The sequence below is a fragment of the Vicugna pacos genome, chromosome 16 (genome assembly GCF_048564905.1).
Source record: "Vicugna pacos chromosome 16, VicPac4, whole genome shotgun sequence".
Taxonomy (NCBI): domain Eukaryota; kingdom Metazoa; phylum Chordata; class Mammalia; order Artiodactyla; family Camelidae; genus Vicugna; species Vicugna pacos.
In genome coordinates, this window is record NC_133002.1 from 49,497,976 (window position 1) to 49,517,041 (window position 19,066).

Here is a 19,066-nt window from a genome sequence, read left to right on the forward strand (position 1 = left end):
CCGTTACCTCTTTTGCAACTGATTGCGTATTTTCCTTATTAGAACACAGTTTTACTGAACATCCTTTTTGAATATGGGTATAATTATGTAAGTAGGTATTGAAAACAATTTCAGAGATAATTTTCAAAAGAATTAAACTACTTTGGTAGAGAAATCGTTTTCAGGGTGATTCTTGTGATCTGAGATACTTGGGGAAATTTTGCTTTAGCCATGTGCAATCAGGCATGTTAAAGATAGAAATAAAAATGTTCACTCAACACTGGTCCTTTACATATTACCTATTTTACTTAATCCCTGTTGTGTTTCTGGACAGTCGTAGAAAATAATTATGATGTTGGAAACATCATACTTGAGTTACAAAAGAAACATTATAGGTTCCTAATTTGGACTACTGGACACTCTGTTAGAAACACCTCTTCTCATGAATGGCCTGTAAGCACATGTGGGAGTTCACTAAAACCCTTCTTGTGTGGGAGCCAAACTGAGACAGACTCATTATCAATGCTTAGATTCTTCCAAACTTAGATGAGTTGCCTGGCAACATCCTTTACACTCACTCTACAGTGAGTCTATAGAGCTGTGTCGAAATGTTCACAGCTCTAGTTGAGTATACAGATCATAGCTTCAGTAAAGGACTTTAGAAGACTTGGTTTTAGGTCTTTTGTTTATTTGTGCTCATTAAAATTGCTATTAAACCACAGTGGATGCAACTACTACGTATTTACAGCATTGGGGATCAGCAGAATAAGATGATTTCTGGTTTGAGGGAAGATAACAGTAGCTGTAATCTGAAATGTCAGGGAACCTCTGAAGCCAGGGAAGACATGTTTAGAAAAAAGAAAAAAAATTAAAAGGTGAAAACTTGAGCCAAACTTAATCAAAGACATTTGATTTTATGAATCAGTTTTGAATGTTGAAAGACCTTGGGGATTTTGCTTTGAGGGTGCATGCAGAGCCTTGTGCTTCATCCACTGTCCTAGATGACTGTTCATTTTTAAATCAATTGCAGATATGTATCAGGAACCAGCTTTTCTTTTTCTAAAAGGAACAAAATAGCTTCTTAAAGGGCACCTTAGCACATTGTTAAAAGAATCTTTTTTCATGTTTTGAGGTATTGTCACATTTTGGGAGCAATGAAATATTATGCTTTGCATTTTTTCACACATTTTAATGTAATAAAATAAATAAATGCACTAATTCTCTATTTCTGCATTGAGCTTTGGAAGAGAAATCCTATCAGAGGCCGTTTCTTTTCCAGATTTGCAAATCAGAATGATTGTGGGAAGACTAATCTTTTACTTCCTGATTGCCCATCTGACATCCTCAATCTAATCTAGTTATTGTTACTGTCAAGAAGCAAGGTAGCTGTTCTTGGTTACAATGCCAGTGCTGAATCACTATGAGAAATCCTGTCCATGTTATTACTTACGTGTATTTTCCACAAGCACGAATCTTTGCTGAATTGGAACTGAACCAAACCAAACCTCAGTTAAGATTTTCAGAAAACCAGAAGAAACTGAAACATACTGCCAAAATGTTCATTGCCATGCTCCGCAGTGTCTCCTTTTCTTATCTGAAATGTATTAAAGACACAGAAACTTCTCTGTGATTTGCTCTTTTATAATAGTTATTAAACTCTGTGAAAGTAAGTTTCTACAGAGATAAGGTTAGTGACCTGAGGGTTGAAGCTATTATCTTATACACAGTACCAAAAATTAACAATAAACAAATAAGGTCAGTATACTCATAAAGTGAATAAATATACTAACAGAACAACGGTCATTTAATGATATAATTTATTATATTTTCATACATAATAGTACAGTTAAAGCTAGTGTTCTGATATCTTCCTGGCCACTTTTATTCCTTATCACATGCAAATTTAGGAAAACAGTATATCTTTCAGAGATAACAATCATAAGCTAAAGGTTAAAACAAGCAGTGGTTCTCAAATTTTAGAATGCTTCAGAATTACCTGGTGGACTTGTTCAAATGCAGTTTGTAGGACCCACCTCCAGAATTTCTGATTCAGGAAGCCTGGGTGGGTTGGGAATTTGCTTTTCTAACAAAGTCTCAGTTAACACTGAAGCTGCTGGTTGAGGTTCCACACTTTGAGAACCAGCTGGATTACAGGGCTGCCCAAGCTGCTTACAACGCTGTAGGCTTCATTCTGCTGTTGACTTCTAAAGAGTAATTGGGGATGTTTCCTTATTATCTAAACTGAAACCTTTTGGTGCCTGTATTTTAGGTGGGAAGAATAAAGCTTTTGTGTCTGAGAAATGGACACATATTTTTCTTGGTTTGTTGTTTTGTATGCGGTATCTGTGTATCCATATGAAGTTTTCAGTGTTGTCCTTCAAGGAAAAGGAAATTGTGGATCAAACCAGAGCAAGTAGTTGATACTGGTCTGCAGAGTCTAGGGAAAGCTACAGTGGGATGTAGCTGTTGATCTAAAATATTTGTCTAGTAAACTGAGGGATTTGGTCTACATAATATTAGATTCTAGAATGCTCAATTTAAGTTTTACTGTTCCTCAAATCAGATTTGTTGTATGTGGAAAAATACAAGTAAGCAGTATGTTTGGTTCTGCAACTGAAACCATGGAGATGATTGATGTTACATAACTGAACTAGCAGAGTAGGGGATGTCAAGTGAATTGTGTCTGATAATCGTCTTACAGTGGGGAATTTAAGACCTAGAGAATTTAAGTGATTTATGTAAGGTCACAAGCAGGATTTATGGTTGAACTCTCGAAGTGGATACAATGTAGCCCAGAAATACATTGCCCCTAATTCTATTATTGTGTAAATCCTATAAGCACCCCTTGACTTACCCTTAAATTAAAAACTAGAAAATTCAGTTCTAAAGTATGGGACAGAGCTGTATTTTCTTTTTAGGGTAACCAACTGATATCAGTGCTTTTAATAAAACAATTCCCAAAATAAGAGAACAGGTTCATCCTACACTCTAACTTTTCTGCCTGCAGAATGTTATTAGCTGTGTGATTTTAGGCAAGTCTCTTAACCTTTCTAAGCTTCAGTTTCCTCATTAGCAAAAATGGGAATGGTAATCTTAAATCGGATTAATCAGTACAGAGCACTTGATGGAATGCTTGGTTTATAGTAAATGCTTATAAATGTTAGTTAATTTTGTAATTATTATAGTGATGTTCCTGAGGTGTAGCGCAAGATCTTAGAGTGTTTTCTAAATAATCAGGAAAAAGAAGATGTAAAGGTTTATGGTCATTTTTAGTTAAATGTGTCTTAATTGTGTTTCAGTTATGATTTTGTCCCATACTAGTTTTGCGATCTTGAATATGCCATGTAATGTTTCCGTGCCTCAGTTTCCTATCACAGCAACATTATATATAACATGATGTTATTTCTATAAGTTAACAAGTATGTGTTTGTATAGATACATGAATATACATTCATAGGGGACAATGTCTAGAATACACCAAACTAATGTTAATTGCCTAAAGAGGGAGAGAATTGGGATTGTTGGGATGTCCAAGGAGAGAGTAGATTAGTTCATGTTAGCAGTGGTTGTTATCTGGCTGGTGGGGTTACAGGTGGTTTTAATTTTCTTTCTTGGCCAGCATTTGTAAGTGAATGAGAGCTCAAGTTCTGAAGTTAGATCTGGGTTTAATTCCTGAGTCTTGTCGCCTACTAGGTGTGTGACTGCATGTAACGTTCATAGCCTTAAACTCCTTATCTATAAAATTGTGATAGAAATTTTTTTTACAATGAGTCTATCTCAGAGAGCCATTAAGAGTAAGCAAAATAATGTATAGAGCAGATGCTTAGCTCAGGCAAAATAAACAAGAAGGAATATTAGCTACCCTTCCTGGTATTGTTGTTCGTCATCACCATTAACATCTTCGTTTTCTAAAATTTGTACAATGAATTGGTATTGAAACTATTGACAGCAATAAACTGAATGACAGCAATATTCTTTATACCTTAGTTTTTAAAGTTTTTATGTTGCACATTGTAGTAGTACTTAATTTCAAGTGTAGAAATGAACCTTGACACAGATGGCAGGCCAGGTCGACAGTTTTATAGGGCTTTTGACTACATGTGCGAGGTTAAGGGCCAAAGTCCAGACCAGTGTTCTGAAAATAGACAGGCTTTTATCCACACCAGATACTTTCAGAGGAATTTGAGATTAATCTTTTTATAATAGATCCTTTTAAATCTCTTTAAAAATGCCGCTGTCCTTCAAAGGACAATGTTATTTAAGGTGACAACAAAATTAGAGTGTATTTGAAACTCAAGAATGGAAGAACATTTTATGATAGTTATTTGAAAATGAATATTCATATTAGATATTTTTTGAATTTGTAAAGGATTTTTCGTTTGGATTTCTTATCAACATTGTACATTCTCTAGCCCAAGTACAAACCACTGTAGATAGATAAAATGTTAAATAAAAAGGACTCCTTTGAATCCTCCTTTCCCAACTCCTGTATAATCACAGTCATTCCACTTTAAAGAAAAAGATGATTTGTTTTCTCATTTTTTTCCTGAAAACATTGTCAGATGTTATCTTCATCCTAAATAGTTAGGCATGCTTCATTTGTTTTGCTGTGATTTTTATACTTTATAAATAAAACCCTCTATCTGATTTTTGATTGGTATATGAGTACCAGGAGCCTTTTTCTTGTAATTCACATCTTCCGTTGTGTATTCCTTATGTCTGCCATGTTGTAAACATAATAAGTATACAGCAGGATTTTTAACCTGAGTTAAATTGGTGAGCTTTAGGGAGGGGTCTAAACTCCTTAAAATTATAAAAAGACACTATTCTGCATGCATGTATGTACTTCCTTCTGTAACAGGTTCTCAAAGGAATCTGTGACACATACTTTCCCCAACCAAAAAAAAAAAGGAAAAAAGAAATGCTTTTATAAAGGTTGAAATGAAACAAAGGTTGCTAATGGTGCAACTGTTAGAACAACAACAAGAAAAACCTACAAGTTGGCTATTGGGCAGACTTATAAACCAAATGAAGGGAATACTTGAACTGCAGTGCTGCCCTGATCAGGATATGAAAGTCAGTATAGGAAGTACAGAGAGAAACAGGAATAATTTTAGTATATTTTAAGTATGAGAGATAATGCCTGATTGCTGATTAGGAACATAAACATGCCAAAGAGCTAAAATGTGAGTATGAATAGCTTTTTATCCCCACATTCCCTTGTCCACTAGTAAGTTCTCAACATGTTAGAAAGTTATTTTGATGAGCAGATGCTTTGTTGAATAAAACTTTTCACTTTGAACATTTTCAGTTGTTTTCCTGATTTATATTTAATCACTGTTTAAGAGATTAACCGTCTTTTAACTGACTTTTAGATTAACTTTCTCAAGGTATTTTGCATCACAAATTGTAAACTTGGCTTGTGAATATGGTGCTTAGATCCATAATTTAGTTAGGTATCCAAATGGGCAGGGTTTTTTTATTAACTCTGAAAACCAGTTTAACTTTTGGTTTTTTGAGTCAGTAAAATGCACTAGTTTAGGCTACAGATCCTGGAGCCAGACTGCCTGTGTTCAGATACTGACTCTACCACTTACTGCTTGTGTGACCTTGGGCAAATTACTGAACCATAAGAATATTTAATTTCCTTATCTGTAAAATGAGGATTATATTACCTACATGTTAGGAATGCTGTGAAGATGTAATAGATTAAAATGTGTAAAATAATAATAATTATGTTGTCCATACTTAGTGCTAGGTAAATTTTAGCTACAGTTATTTTAGTGTTTCAGAACTGTCTTTTGTCTAAGAATGCTGTTGGTAAGGAAGGTTATCATATCTTTTTTATGAGTGCTTTGCAAAGAGGATAAATTATGCCTGTAACCTGTAGTCATTGGCTTGTTTTTATAAGCAGTCTGTATATAGATACTAAGTTTTGTGGGGTTTTTTTTTTTTAATGGAGGCAGCCTTTCATAGTGGTAAGTAGCTCAGGTCCTGGGATCAGATAAATTTGAGTTCAGTTCTGACTGTGCCACTTACTAGCTGTATAACTTTTATTACTTAATCTTCCTAATTTTCTGGTTCGTCATCTGTAAAATAAACATAGTAATGTTGCTTAGCACAATGTCTGGAACATCAGTTATTATGACTGATAACATCACTCACATGTATGTATTAATATAAGTCTATTTCTGAAAAAATGGAGTTTTGTGTTTTTCTCTCTCTGAGCAGTACATGAATTCCTGCAGCCCAATGTTTATGAAAAATTCAGTGAGAACAAGGAAAAGACAGAAAGGTATTCTTGACTTGTGTTTTGTTACCCACTAGAGGTTTGTGAATTCTGTATCTGATGTCTCCACTGCCATCCTTTATCTCTAAGTCATTTAAAATCCTCTTTGTCTTTTTGTTTTTCCTTATCTAGAAGTTATTGATTATAACATTTAAATTTAAAAGATGTGGGGAGTACTGGTTAAATTCTATTTATTGATTACCCTTGTGAGTAGGTCCTTGTATTAGTTATCCATTGCTATACAATAAATTACCATAAAGCTTAGTAGCTTAAAACAACAACATTTATGATCTCTCAGTTTCTCTGGGTCGAGAATCTGGATGCTGCTTAGCTGGTTTTGTCATTCAGGGTCTCTCACAGGCTGCAGTCAAAATGAAGCCTGGGCTGTAGTCATCTCAGGGCTCAACTAGAGAAGGATCCTCTTTCAAGTTTATACACATGGTTGTTGGAAAGATTTAGTTCCTATGGGCTGTTGAACTGAAGGCTTCAGTTCCTCACTGGCTTTTACCAGAGGCCACCTTCCGTCCCTTGCCATGGCTTCTCCATAGGGCACTGCACCCCACAGCAGCCTGCTTCATGAGAGTGAGCAAACAGGAGGCAGAGAGAGTGCAAGCAAAGTGAAAGTGACAGTCTTTTATAACTTGGTCTCAGAAGCGACATCTCCTGTCACTTTTTGTTGTATTCTATTCGTGAGAAGCAAGTCACCAGTCCAGCTCTCCCTCACTCAAGTAAATTGAAATTTTAAAGAAAGTTGTTTAAATGAAGCAATGAATTTTCCTTACTTTTTCTACATATTTGATATGTGCTGTTATTCTGTGTCTGGGAAGCATGAATCCTGTTCATCCTTGTCTTCCAATGGAAAAGTTCTGCAGTATTCCTGATATCCCACCCTTTTTGTATTCAGAACTTACTTGCTGCCTTCTAACTGTCTGTAGATCTTTCCCCTTGCTTAATCTATACAGATTATTTACAGATAAACATTTTTAGATTAATCCATACTATTAAGCAATTTATAATCAATAGTATTGTATCTTTAATGCTATTCCTTTTAACTTGCTGTAATGGGTTTTGACTTTAAAAATATTTACTGAAAATAAGTAATATGAAGTAATTCATGCCACTTTCATGAGGTTAGGCTTGGAAAAATCTGTCTCATGTGTCATTTTAAGATTCTGATGCTGCAGCTAACATTTGCTGATTTATCTCTCAGTGCTGACTTGTTTTTCTAGATTAACATAGAAAGGAAAGATAAAGAGAAAAGATAATTTACCACCTTTTTGTACTGATCCTTCCTTTCCTACCATTATTCAAAACCTTTTTTCAAAGTATAGCATTATTCCCCTTACCAATATGTAGCCAGTCTTTAAACATGTTCACACTAAAAAAAAAAAAAAAAAAAAAAAGCATGAACCATATACATTATAGAAAGTTACTGTATCCAGTTACTGTCTTAGACCATATTTACTGTGTTAGAACAGATATCTTTGCTTAGAACTGGATTTCTTAAACTGTGATCTAGGGAGCTGAGATGTTAGTTTATACTAAATGAACTGTGCTAAACTAGAGGATCTCTGAGCTTGTTCAGCATTTTCATCCTGCATCCCTAGTGCTCAGACCAGTGCCTGCTATATAGTATCCAACAAATATTAAATGAACAAATGCTTTTAACTACGAAATAATAACAGCTATTAAAATTAGACCATTTTTCAAATAAGAAAAATACCAGAGTAAAAGGTAGAGGTAAATACTAGAGAGAGAGAGCAGTAAATATTAAAGATAGTAAGATTAATCAGGAATATGTGAACACTCAAATTCTCTTAATTGCTGGCCCGAGAGAGTCAATTCTAGGCTATACTCCTACTTCTTCCATAACACTTCAACTTTAAATCTCACAACCATCAGGCTGTACTACCCTTCCTTGTTGCGGTTTCTCTAGTCTCTGAGGTCCTACCAGTCGTTCTTTGAAGATTTTAGCGACTGGTTCACCAGGATTCCTGTTATCCTACCCTTTTTGTATTCAGAACTCCCTTCTGCCCTTATAACTGTAGGCCTTTCCCCTTGCATAATCTGTACTATTATAGTCCAGTGAAAGACTGCTTCCTAAAATGGTGTTTTCTCTTTAAGCCTGGGTGATTACATCACATTATTTTAATGTGTAGGTTCTAGAATAAATTCCAGATTTGGAAGCCAACAGAAAATAAATTTGCCATTTGAACAAAGGTGGCTTTTGAGGATAACACTTTTCTTACTGTGACCAGCGTGTAAATACCTGGCTTTCCACATTAGAATAAATTGTGCTTTGGATAAGGAAATCCAGGCCAATAGGGGAATAATATAGAAATATAGACGTATTATAGTATTACAGAAGTAGCACATCTTTACCACATTTTGTATCTCAAACATAGGTCTTTTCAAAGCAGACGTTAGAAATCCCAGTTTAAAACCCAAAGGAACATTCAGTGATAAACATCAGTCTTTGAGGTTTCAGTGAAGCATTTAAAGTTCTTGAGCTTGTCAAGTATTGCTTTTCATTTCAGCCAAATAGTCATCATTATACATTGATGTGCACGTAGCACTTGTTGTACATTGGGGGCAATTATGTAAGCAAGGAAACACTAGTGTAAGTGTTGCCAAGCAATGAATACTTTCTATCTCTATATGTCCTGTCCCTACAGTAATTCCCACTTCCAATGGGACAGGACCAGAATAGTGGGATGTTGTGATGAAAGATTATAAGCATTTAAAAGCCTGTTCTCTTAGCTAAGTGCCAAACTAATGAATTTTTTAAAATGCAAAGAGTCCCTAATCTTATAAAAATTTTATTCCTAAATAGCAAAAGGGAGATCACTGTGTATGTTTGTGTGTGTGTGTGTTGGGAGGATTTTTTTCTTCATTTATTTGTGTATGTCTAGGTTATTAGCAAGCAGAGTATAGGATTATTAGTAGATAAATTTACTTTTTAGGCTTTTAATTTTTCCTTTTTCAGCTTTATTGAGATGTAACTGACATATAACATTGTGTAAGTTCATTGTGTATAACATAATTTTATATATAAATATGGATCACTGATAAAATTTATAGACAGTCGCTCCAGAAAATTACACCCACATACAAAATTTTGCATATTGTCTGGGTTTTCAAAAAAATTCGTAAGACATTTAAGTTTGTTTGTCCTGTGTAATATTATTACCTGGGAGCTAGTCTGAACAAACCGAAATTAGTAAGAATCAAAGATTACAGGGGAGAGTATAGCTCAGTGGTAGAGGGCGTGCCTAACATGCACAAGGTCCTGGATTCAATAAACTAATAAACAAACAAACAAACCTAATTATCTCCCTCTGCCCCCCCAAAAAAGAATCAAAGGTTAGTGTTCTAAGGAAGTTGCATTATTGCTCACTCCCATTCCATACCCTGAAGCTAGGTGTCTAAATACTGCCCTTTGCAACTAGGGAAGCTCCCTAAAAGTTGATTCTTTATCTTAGACTCTAGGTGAGTTAATTTAAAGAGTCAGTAATTTAGGAAGGAAGGAAGGGAAAGGAAGATAAGTAGAAGAAATTCAGAAACTTTCACTTTCAAGAGATGGGGTGCTGTGATTAAAGATTCCTTAGATTTCTGTCCACCTGCTGCAGTTTAGGCACTTTTCCTTCCTCAGTTGAGATTGACAGTTACCTGTGTCATTGGTAGCCTAACATGGATCTCGTTTTCCCATCTACCTCCAGATCCTTCTTCCCTACATTTCTGCCCTCTGGATCTTCCATACTGATAGGTGGTTCTTACTAAGAACTATGAAAACCATCTCACACCACCATCTTAACCTCCAATTTATATTTACTTTTAAAACAGTAGACAAATTTTTCTAGAGAAGGTATCAAAAAAACGGTTTGGCAAGCACATTAAAAAGAAGCAGAATTAGTACTTTCAGGCTGGCTGTATATTCTGTAGTTCACAATTTGCTTTATCATTTCCTACTGCCATTACCCCTAGCCTTGCCAGATATATTAAAATTGCTTATATCCTGAGGGTATTTGAGTTTGCAACCTCTGCTATGGGTTGCGGGGAGTTTTTTTTTTTTTTTTTTTAATGTATGTGGCAAAGAATTGGAAGATGGAAAAATGAAAATGTCCCTTATTGTCTCCCTTTTAAAACATACAGTTTCAGGAGATTCACAGACTTCCGAAAGAGCATGTATCAGAGGATCACATATCAAGGGTTCCTGATTTAGATCCTTTATTAGTTTATATATGCTACTGTTTAGAATATCATTTGTTATTAGCTGCTGTGGTTTAGCTATACCAGGAGGAAGCACCACTCATGACTGAGCAATTGAAATGTGATGTTACTTTAAAAAGAAAAGAACTAAGGGAGAATTTCCCCAAATAATCTCTAGTGGTGTTAGGGAAATCCTACGTTCTCCAGCACAGAGGTGATGATGTGACTTTTCTTCTTATAACTTTCACTGCTCCTCCTTCCTCCAGCTCTACCTCTCGTCTCCCCATAGACTCTAGCTCTTTTCTTCCACATTTTTACAATATTAAGAATAATCTTAAAAGATTACCTCTAGTACTCTAACCCTGTGACCTTTATCATTATTTCTCTTGCCTTACTCTGCTGATTCTCTTGCCTTTTCCTACCCCTAATTATTTTTGTGTGCTGGATTTAATATTTGAAAATATTTGTAGAAATAATCTGAAGGTAGGATGATGGGGGTTTTTTTCCCCCCAGAGAGGGTTTTTATTTGCTTCTGCCACCTGGGACCAGTTCAGTCCAAGTTCAGGGTTTTGAAGTTTTCTAGGCCAATGAGGTGACACAAATCAGGACCGCAAGGCCTAGTTTACTTCTGGTTCATCTTTACCCGTCAGATGTAGCTCTTGAGTGTCTCAGCCCAAAGTGGGGTGTTTTACCAGACTTCCTGCTCCTGCCAGATCCTAGACTCCAATTTTGTTTCCCTGACCTTATGAGACAACCAAAAGCACAGCTTAGCTGCTCAATCATTTCTTCGCTGTTAACAAATGCCCCCAGTGCTAAACTGGCCCTCCGTGCTGGGCAAGATCTCCATTTCCAATTACTGTCTTCTCCCTGTTCTTATATTGAAGACTTGTCACCATCTTGTTGGGTCCTTAACATTTTTTAAAGGGTTTTAAATTTTATTTTGTCCAGTTTCTATTGGTGTCATCAGCTGGAGGATCTCCAATTACTGAAAGGTCCTTCCCACCATTATTTCCTTTAAGGAAAATGTTTCTAGGATTTGTATTTTTAGATTACATATACATCTGAAAGTATATAAAAGAGCATATTTGCTCCCCATGAAGCTGCATGGGAATAGACTGTACTCTAAAACAGTCTTAGAACACTACATCTTTGGACAAACCAATCCCCTTAAATTCTGGGAGCTATCTACTAAGAAACTGAAATGATATTAGCCAGTTGATTACTTTAAATATGAAGAAATTCCCTTTTCAAACAGGCTTTTAGAGTTGCTTCATAGTCCATCTCTTTGAGCAGTTTGTCTCCTATTTGAACTTGGAAACCAAATTTCAAAGAAATTATTATTTTGCATCAAAATTTTGACAAGTTTTGCCCATTGTGGTTATGATATTATGCATGATATTGAATTGTTGAAAAGCTTGCCTTTCTACTCTAATGTCCACCTGGTGTTATTTGACCTGTTACCATTAGATGGGGGAGAAAAATGTGTGCTTCATCCAGTCACAAATCCCAGATGTATTTCATAGATCATTGAGGTAAGTTCAGCATTATTGTATTTTCTGCTTTTATCTTCCTTTCTACAATGGCAGTAATAGTTAAATTATAATTGTGAGTGGATGAAGCTGATGTTTATCTTGCTGCCAGAAAAAAAAATTTAAATAAGGAATAGGAGTCATGATGCAAAATGATTAGTGAGTTTCTCTTAATGTTTGAAGAGGATCAGGGAACTCAATCTTACTCCAGTCTGGCTTTCTATTGCTTGGCTCTGTTGCAAACCAATTTTAAAAGGAATGTTCTTATCTGCTGGTTAATATTTTATTAAAACATTGAGTATCAAAAGCCACATAATACATTTGTTGTACTTACCACAAAATGCCTAGTGCATATATTAAAAATGCAATCTTCTATTAATCCATGTAAATCATCTTTGGTAATATAGAACCGAAAGCTCCCCCCAAAGTCTAAAGATATTATTTGTTTCATCTAAACAATTTTTCTATTTATAAGTCTTAAAGTGAAAGAACTCTGTTTAGAATTCATACTTACACAAGTAAAACTTCCATTTTGGTCAAGGGTGTAAAATATGGGTGCTGTTTTCCAGTACCTTACCAGCGCAAAGATGCTTATTTTCTTAGTTAAAATTTATTTTTGTGATGAAATCTCTAATACAACAAATACCTTATCTGGTCCCTAAGCAAGTAACATTTTAAAGTAATGACACAGATGATATGCTGTTTGCCTTAGAAGAAAAGAATTAAACTATAGGTGAATCATCACAGCATTTTTCTAATGAAAGCTTCTGAATAACAGTTATCCCTAAATCATTTCTTTTCAAATATGCAAATTAAAAATAAGCATTAAAATGACCAAAAACACCCATCTGGGCAATTCATACATTCTCTTTGTTATCCTTACCACTGTGTCCACAGTGCCTAGTGGAGCAACTGACTAATACATAGTAGTTCATAGTGTTCATTCAGTGTGTGTTGAATGAATGAAATGAACCTAAAGAGTCAGAAGAAGGCAACATGAAAAATTGAGTATGTTAAAAATATGTGTACAGTATGTAGTTTTTTCTATGTTTAAGAATGTGTCTTTTTCACTTTCTAATTTACTGCAGAGGGGCTTGTAAGCTTCAACAACTGGAACCATGATTTCTTAATCTGTATTTATAATATAATTTCATTATGGTGTGGAGAAAAGTAGAATGGTATTTGTTTCAGTAGCTTTTTATTTGTAGTATCTCATTTGTTTGAAATTCCTGCTAAACTTCTCCTTCCATGGAAGGAAGGCTACATACACGGCCAGTGTGACTAGCATATGGGAAGGGGCATAAAGCTTCACTGAATCAGAATTCTGCCATGGCAGCTAAGTAAGATCAATCAGCTATGAGTGAACTGCAATAAATATAATCAGAGAATGTAATCAAGTGAGGATAAAGCAAAGGATGACGATTTCAGGAATATATTATCTGCTAGCTAAATGTGACATATTTGTCTTCAAAGATCAGGAAAAAGAAATACATGAACAAACTTATCTTAACACACTATCTTTTAAGAAACTGAATGTATACAGTAGCCAGACCATATATAAAAGTAGAATTTTGACCCTCAATCCACAGCATATAGCCTAGGGAGCCAACCTACTATCTACAAGTCAGACTTATAGGAAGTAAGACTCCTGTCTCTAGCAACCAATCCAGGAAGCCAACAATAACCCATATAACAATCAAAACAAAATGATCAGGGCATGATTATTAACTGACAGCTTCCCTAGTATTTGCCCTCACTTTCAACTTAGGACCAGTTGGAGAAAGCTAAATATGCACACCTAACCAATCATGTAGGGTGCCCCATTTCAGCTTTTCTGTGCCAAGTGCCTCTGATCAAGGCCCACCTGAAGCCTCTTCTTTTTTCCTCCACTGTAAAGCTTTTTCCTCTGTTCTGCCTGCCTTTGAGTCTCTGCCAAGTGCAAATATGATGGCTTATTCCCTTGCTATAGCAAACTCTGAATAAATAGCCTTTGCTTGTTCTTATTACCTTTCTTCACATAACATCATTACAGTATTCTGACATAGAACATATATGACTTCCATGCTTGGATATTAACAAAAACACAAAAGAAATGTATTTTTGATAAGACTAAGACTTACACACATTAAAAAGTAAAGGGGTGGAATTCGATTTTCTTTTGTATTTATGTTCCTTTTAATTTTTTAATTTATTTTTTTTTACATTTTTTATTGAGTTATAGTCATTTTACAATGTTGTGTCAATTCCTTTTTTTTTTTTTTTTAAGATTTCTTACACTTCATGAGAACAATAGCATAGCACCTGTGGTAGTTAAAAGATACAATCCGTATTTCACCTGGAACAAAATAGCTGCTATAATCCTGCTCTGCAAGTTACTCCTTTTCCTGGCCTGGGTGGTTTATGCCTTTGTCTTAGCATCCTCCTTGTGCCATTCTCTCTCATCTGCACTTCATGACTTGCATGGCAGCTGCCATACTGTCACTCCCAACCACGAAGGCAAATCTTGAGAAGACTTCGGAATCTGTTAATGCCTTGGTGATGTGTCACTTTCCACATTGATTAATTTTGATACAGTCATCTCACAGCACTGAAGCTATGCTGGGTGAGGTAAAACCCTTTTCTAGTATACCAGCATTACAGCTCTTGTCAGACTTCTAAATTAGAATTAACTTCCCTTTTGGTTTTTTACAGAGCCCTAGTTTTACAGCTCTTTTATTAACCTTTCTTAGAACCCTATGCTGCCTCCCCTCCACCTGTCTTTATCCCCACCTGGAAGAAGTCAGAACCAAATTGCCAGAGTTAAGTTCAGAAACATTGAAAGTGACATCTCAGTCTTCCACCCCAAATTGTTTTCCCTGTGAACATTAAAAAAGTTTCTATATATATTTAGGGACATGCCTGAGGAATTGGGGAGATAGTCTTTGACTGTCTCCCTTTCCTGTTTAAGAGTCCTAATGCCAGAGCTAGTTAATTCCTGAGTGTCTCATCATTGTTTCTCCCAAATGTGTTGTAAAGCAAGCTCGTGATAACCTGCCTCAGTGTATTAGTATTCTACATGGATGTGGAGATTCCCTTCCCAACTCTAACTACCTTTATTTTACAAAAATATGTTTATATATCAGCAGAGCAATACACAAACACAAACTTGTAACATGCATTTCCAATAACATTTATATAAGTGTGTTTATGTAAGTTTAAAAGAGAATGACAAGGTCATTATATAAAAATCAGCAGTAGTTCTATATTCTACCAAAGAACAATTAGAAAATTAAATCTAAAAGCAATTTTATTTACAATTACATCCCAAATCATGAAATATTTAGGGATAAATTTAACAAAACATGTACACTAAAAATTATAAATAAAACAGTGTTGAGACAAAGATCCAAATAAATGAAGGCTATGTCATATTTATGGACTAGAAGATTGAGTACTGTTAAAATAGCAGTTTTCTCTCAAATTGATTTAACATAATCCCCCCCCAAAATGTAGAAATTTACAAGATTTACTGATTCTAAACTTAGAAACTTCTGTGACTTTAAAATTTGTGTAGTAATACAAATAACTTGGAGTGGCCACAGCAATTTTTCAAGAGAATAACAAAGTTAAAGGATTTCCATTATTCTTCAATAAAAGTGTCAGGGAAATTCAGTGGGGAAATGAACATCAACCCTTACCTCATGCCAGCACAATGTCAAAGTGTATTGTAGACCTAAATGCTCTTCTAAGAGCAAATCTTTGCATCCTTACGATAGACAAAGACTTCTTGGATAGGACATAAGTAGTATGAGCTATAAAAGAAAAAATTTAAAAGTTGGACCTTATCTAAATTTTAAAACTTTTGCTCTTCAAAAGACACTATTGAGAAAAGGGAAAGGCAAGCCATAGGAGAAAATATTAGCATACATACATCTGACAGATTTATATCCAAAAGAAAGAACTCTTACAAATAATAAGAAGCGAACCTAATTTTTTAACGTATGAAAAATAATTCACAAAAGAAGATATAAGAATTGCCAGTAAATACGTGAAAGGGTGTTCAATGTCATTAGACATCAGAGAAATGCAAAGTAAAACCACGAGATACCATTGTGCACCTGTTAGAATGGCTGAAATCAAAATGGCTCACAGTACCCACTGTTAGGATATGGAGCAACTAGAACTCTTATACACTACTTGAGAGTGTAAACTGAACAATCTCTTTGGAAGCTGGCAATTTCTTACAAAGTTAAATTTTTAAACTTTGTAACCCAGCCATTACACACTTTTGTATTTGTCCAAGAGAAATTAAAATATATATCCACAAAAAGATTTTTGTAAGAATGTTCATTGCATCTTCATATATATTAGCCCCAAACTGGCAATAATCTAGTGTACATCAGCAGGAAAAAAAAATGTGGTGTATCCATGCAAAGGAATACTACTCAGCTGTATAAAGGCACAAACTATTGAAACAGGGATGGATTTCAAAAACATTATGCTGAATGACAGGATCCAAACAAACATAAAGAATATAAGCTGTTTAATTCCATTTATATAAAATCATTGAAAATATAAACTAAGATAACAAAGCAGTGGTTTCTGTTTCTAAAAACAGAAAAAGTAATGTGGTTAGGGTTAGAGAGAGAGGGTTTGACTTCAAAGGGACACAAGGAAACTTCTGGGGATGATAGAAATGTTCTGTATCTCAGTTTTGGTGGTAGTTTCCCAGATGTATATATTTCTCAGAATTCATTGAATTATATACTTTATAAGAATATAATTTGTATGTAAAAGTGTATCATTTAGAAAGAAAAAATCAGTAGATGAGTAAGAAATAGAATAGAATCTGGAATACGATGGAAACTAGAAGTGAGTAGGAATGAAGGTGAGTAAGAGAATGGTTATATTGAACAGAAACACACATGATAGGAAAAACCACTAGGATTTCATTTTGATCTGCTAATTAAGTTACGGTTACATTTAAGTCAAATTAAATATGTAAAAATTAAATGCTCACAATAGTGCTCTGTAAAAAATCACCCTTATAGCAACTAAAACTTGTAACAACTGAAAAATAAGCAATTTTTTCCTTACTCATGGACTTGCAAGTGTTGATTGAGATGGCTCTGTCTCAGGCTGCAAATTGGCTGAGTAGCTCTGGGGTTCAAGTTGGACTCAGGCCTGTGGGTGTTCATTCTGGGGCCCAGGCTGGAGGGGCATCAGCTGGACAGAAGGTCTTTCTCTTAGTGGATCATCAGAGCACAAGAACCCAAGCCCAGCTGCTCAGGCACATTTCAAGCCTCTGCTCTTAACATTCCAAGGTCCAAATGAAGTCACATGGCCAAGCCAAAAAAATCTTTTATTGTGACAAGTTTTAGACATACTCATCCCACAGTTTCAATAATCATTTCACATATTTCCTCCCCTTCTTCTTCAAGTATGCCCAAGGGAATTAAGAAATGTAGAGGAATGCTTTAGTCAGACTCAGTGAAGACAGGCTGGTGGTGGTGGTCTGATTCTTGATCACCGTACCTCAACTTAGGGAGGATGTGAAAGAGCTCCATGCCAACTTGAGCACTTACTGTGACACGTAGCAGCCACTGCTTTTATCAGTCACTCATTTCCAGTATTCATCAGAAGAGGAAAAGTTTAGGTCACCATTTAAGAACTAAGAAATGAAAATACAACCAGGTTTGCTTTGGCAGTCGGGCCAAGCTAATCATAGGTTTTGTAACTCTGTTAGAGACAAAGCATGGGTTTCTTTCTTTGATTAAATGTGGTACAAATTTCTGAGTCTTGAAATAGATGAGAACAAGCAGTTTATAATTAACAGATCATAAAGGAAAATGTAAACAGCCTGATGAGAAAATGCTAAGAGAATGCTGAGCATTAAGAGAGTCTATGGAACTAGACTATGTGTAGCCTGCCATGTTACAAATACAGATTAGGAATTTGGATACATTAGCTATTAGACATTCATTTCTTGGCATGGTTGTAATCATTGTTTAATCCCTCTGCAGTTTGGCTACTTTAAGTAGAAGGCACTTTTTGCGAATGTTGTAAAGTGTAAACCATCTCTGAAAAGAGAATTGTAGTCATCAAGACCTTAAAGACCAAAATATTCTGAAACATTCACCACTTGCTTTCTTATAGCACTTGCCTGCATTACATTTCTCAGAGTTTAAATTATTATGATTCAACCAATATTTGTTTATTTTCTGTTTTCCCCAGGAGACTATTAGCTCCTTAAGGATAGGGACTGTCTATGCCCATTGCTCACCTAATACCTCGCACAGTGCTGGACACACGGAAAGTACTTAGTAAATATCTGCTGAATTAGTTATTAATGCTTTCCTATATTGTCTTGCAGGTTGTTCTGCTGGATACCATTAATAAGTAAAATAACCATTTAAACAATTTGTACTCAATAATCACATATTTCCTGGCAAAATAATAGGTCCAACAGCCAGGCAGCCTGGACTTCAAAATTGACTCTGTCACTTGCCTAATTCTGTAACCATGGGCAAGCAAGACCTTAATCTGTGTGCCTCACTTTTACTATCTGTAGGATAAGGAATGTTGTGAAGATTAACTGATTTAATACATTTAAGCACTTAGAAAATTACCGACAGTAATATCTCAGTAAGTTACTGTGTTATACTATTAGTATTACTATTGATGTTATTATTCCAGAAATAAACTGAATTTTTTTTTTAGTTGAAGTCTAGTCAGTTTACAATGTTGTGTCAATTTCTGGTGTACAGCATAATAGTTCAGTTATGCATATGCATGCGTATACTCCTTTTCATATGCTTTTTCATTATAGGTTACTGTTGATACTGAATATACTTCCCTGTGCTATACAGCCTAAACTTGATGTTTATTTTGTATCTAGTAGTTAGTAACAAATCTTGAATTCCAGTTTATCCCTCTCCCCCTGGTAACCATAAGTATGGTTTCTATGTCTGTGAGTCTGTTTCTGTTTAAAACACTCTTTTAAAACAGTACTAAATATGGTATATTATTCAGTTTTGGTCTTAGAGTTTCATATTTGTGTTGAACTAGTAAGTCATACAGA

The 19,066-nt window shown here is 35.1% G+C and overlaps 1 protein-coding gene across 5 annotated transcripts in view; it reads left to right on the forward strand.

Annotated features, from left to right (window-relative positions):
- The window catches only part of TANC2 (tetratricopeptide repeat, ankyrin repeat and coiled-coil containing 2), a 309,551-nt gene that overhangs the window by 146,761 nt on the left and 143,724 nt on the right, over nt 1–19,066 (forward strand). The gene's annotated exons all lie outside the window — the stretch shown is intronic.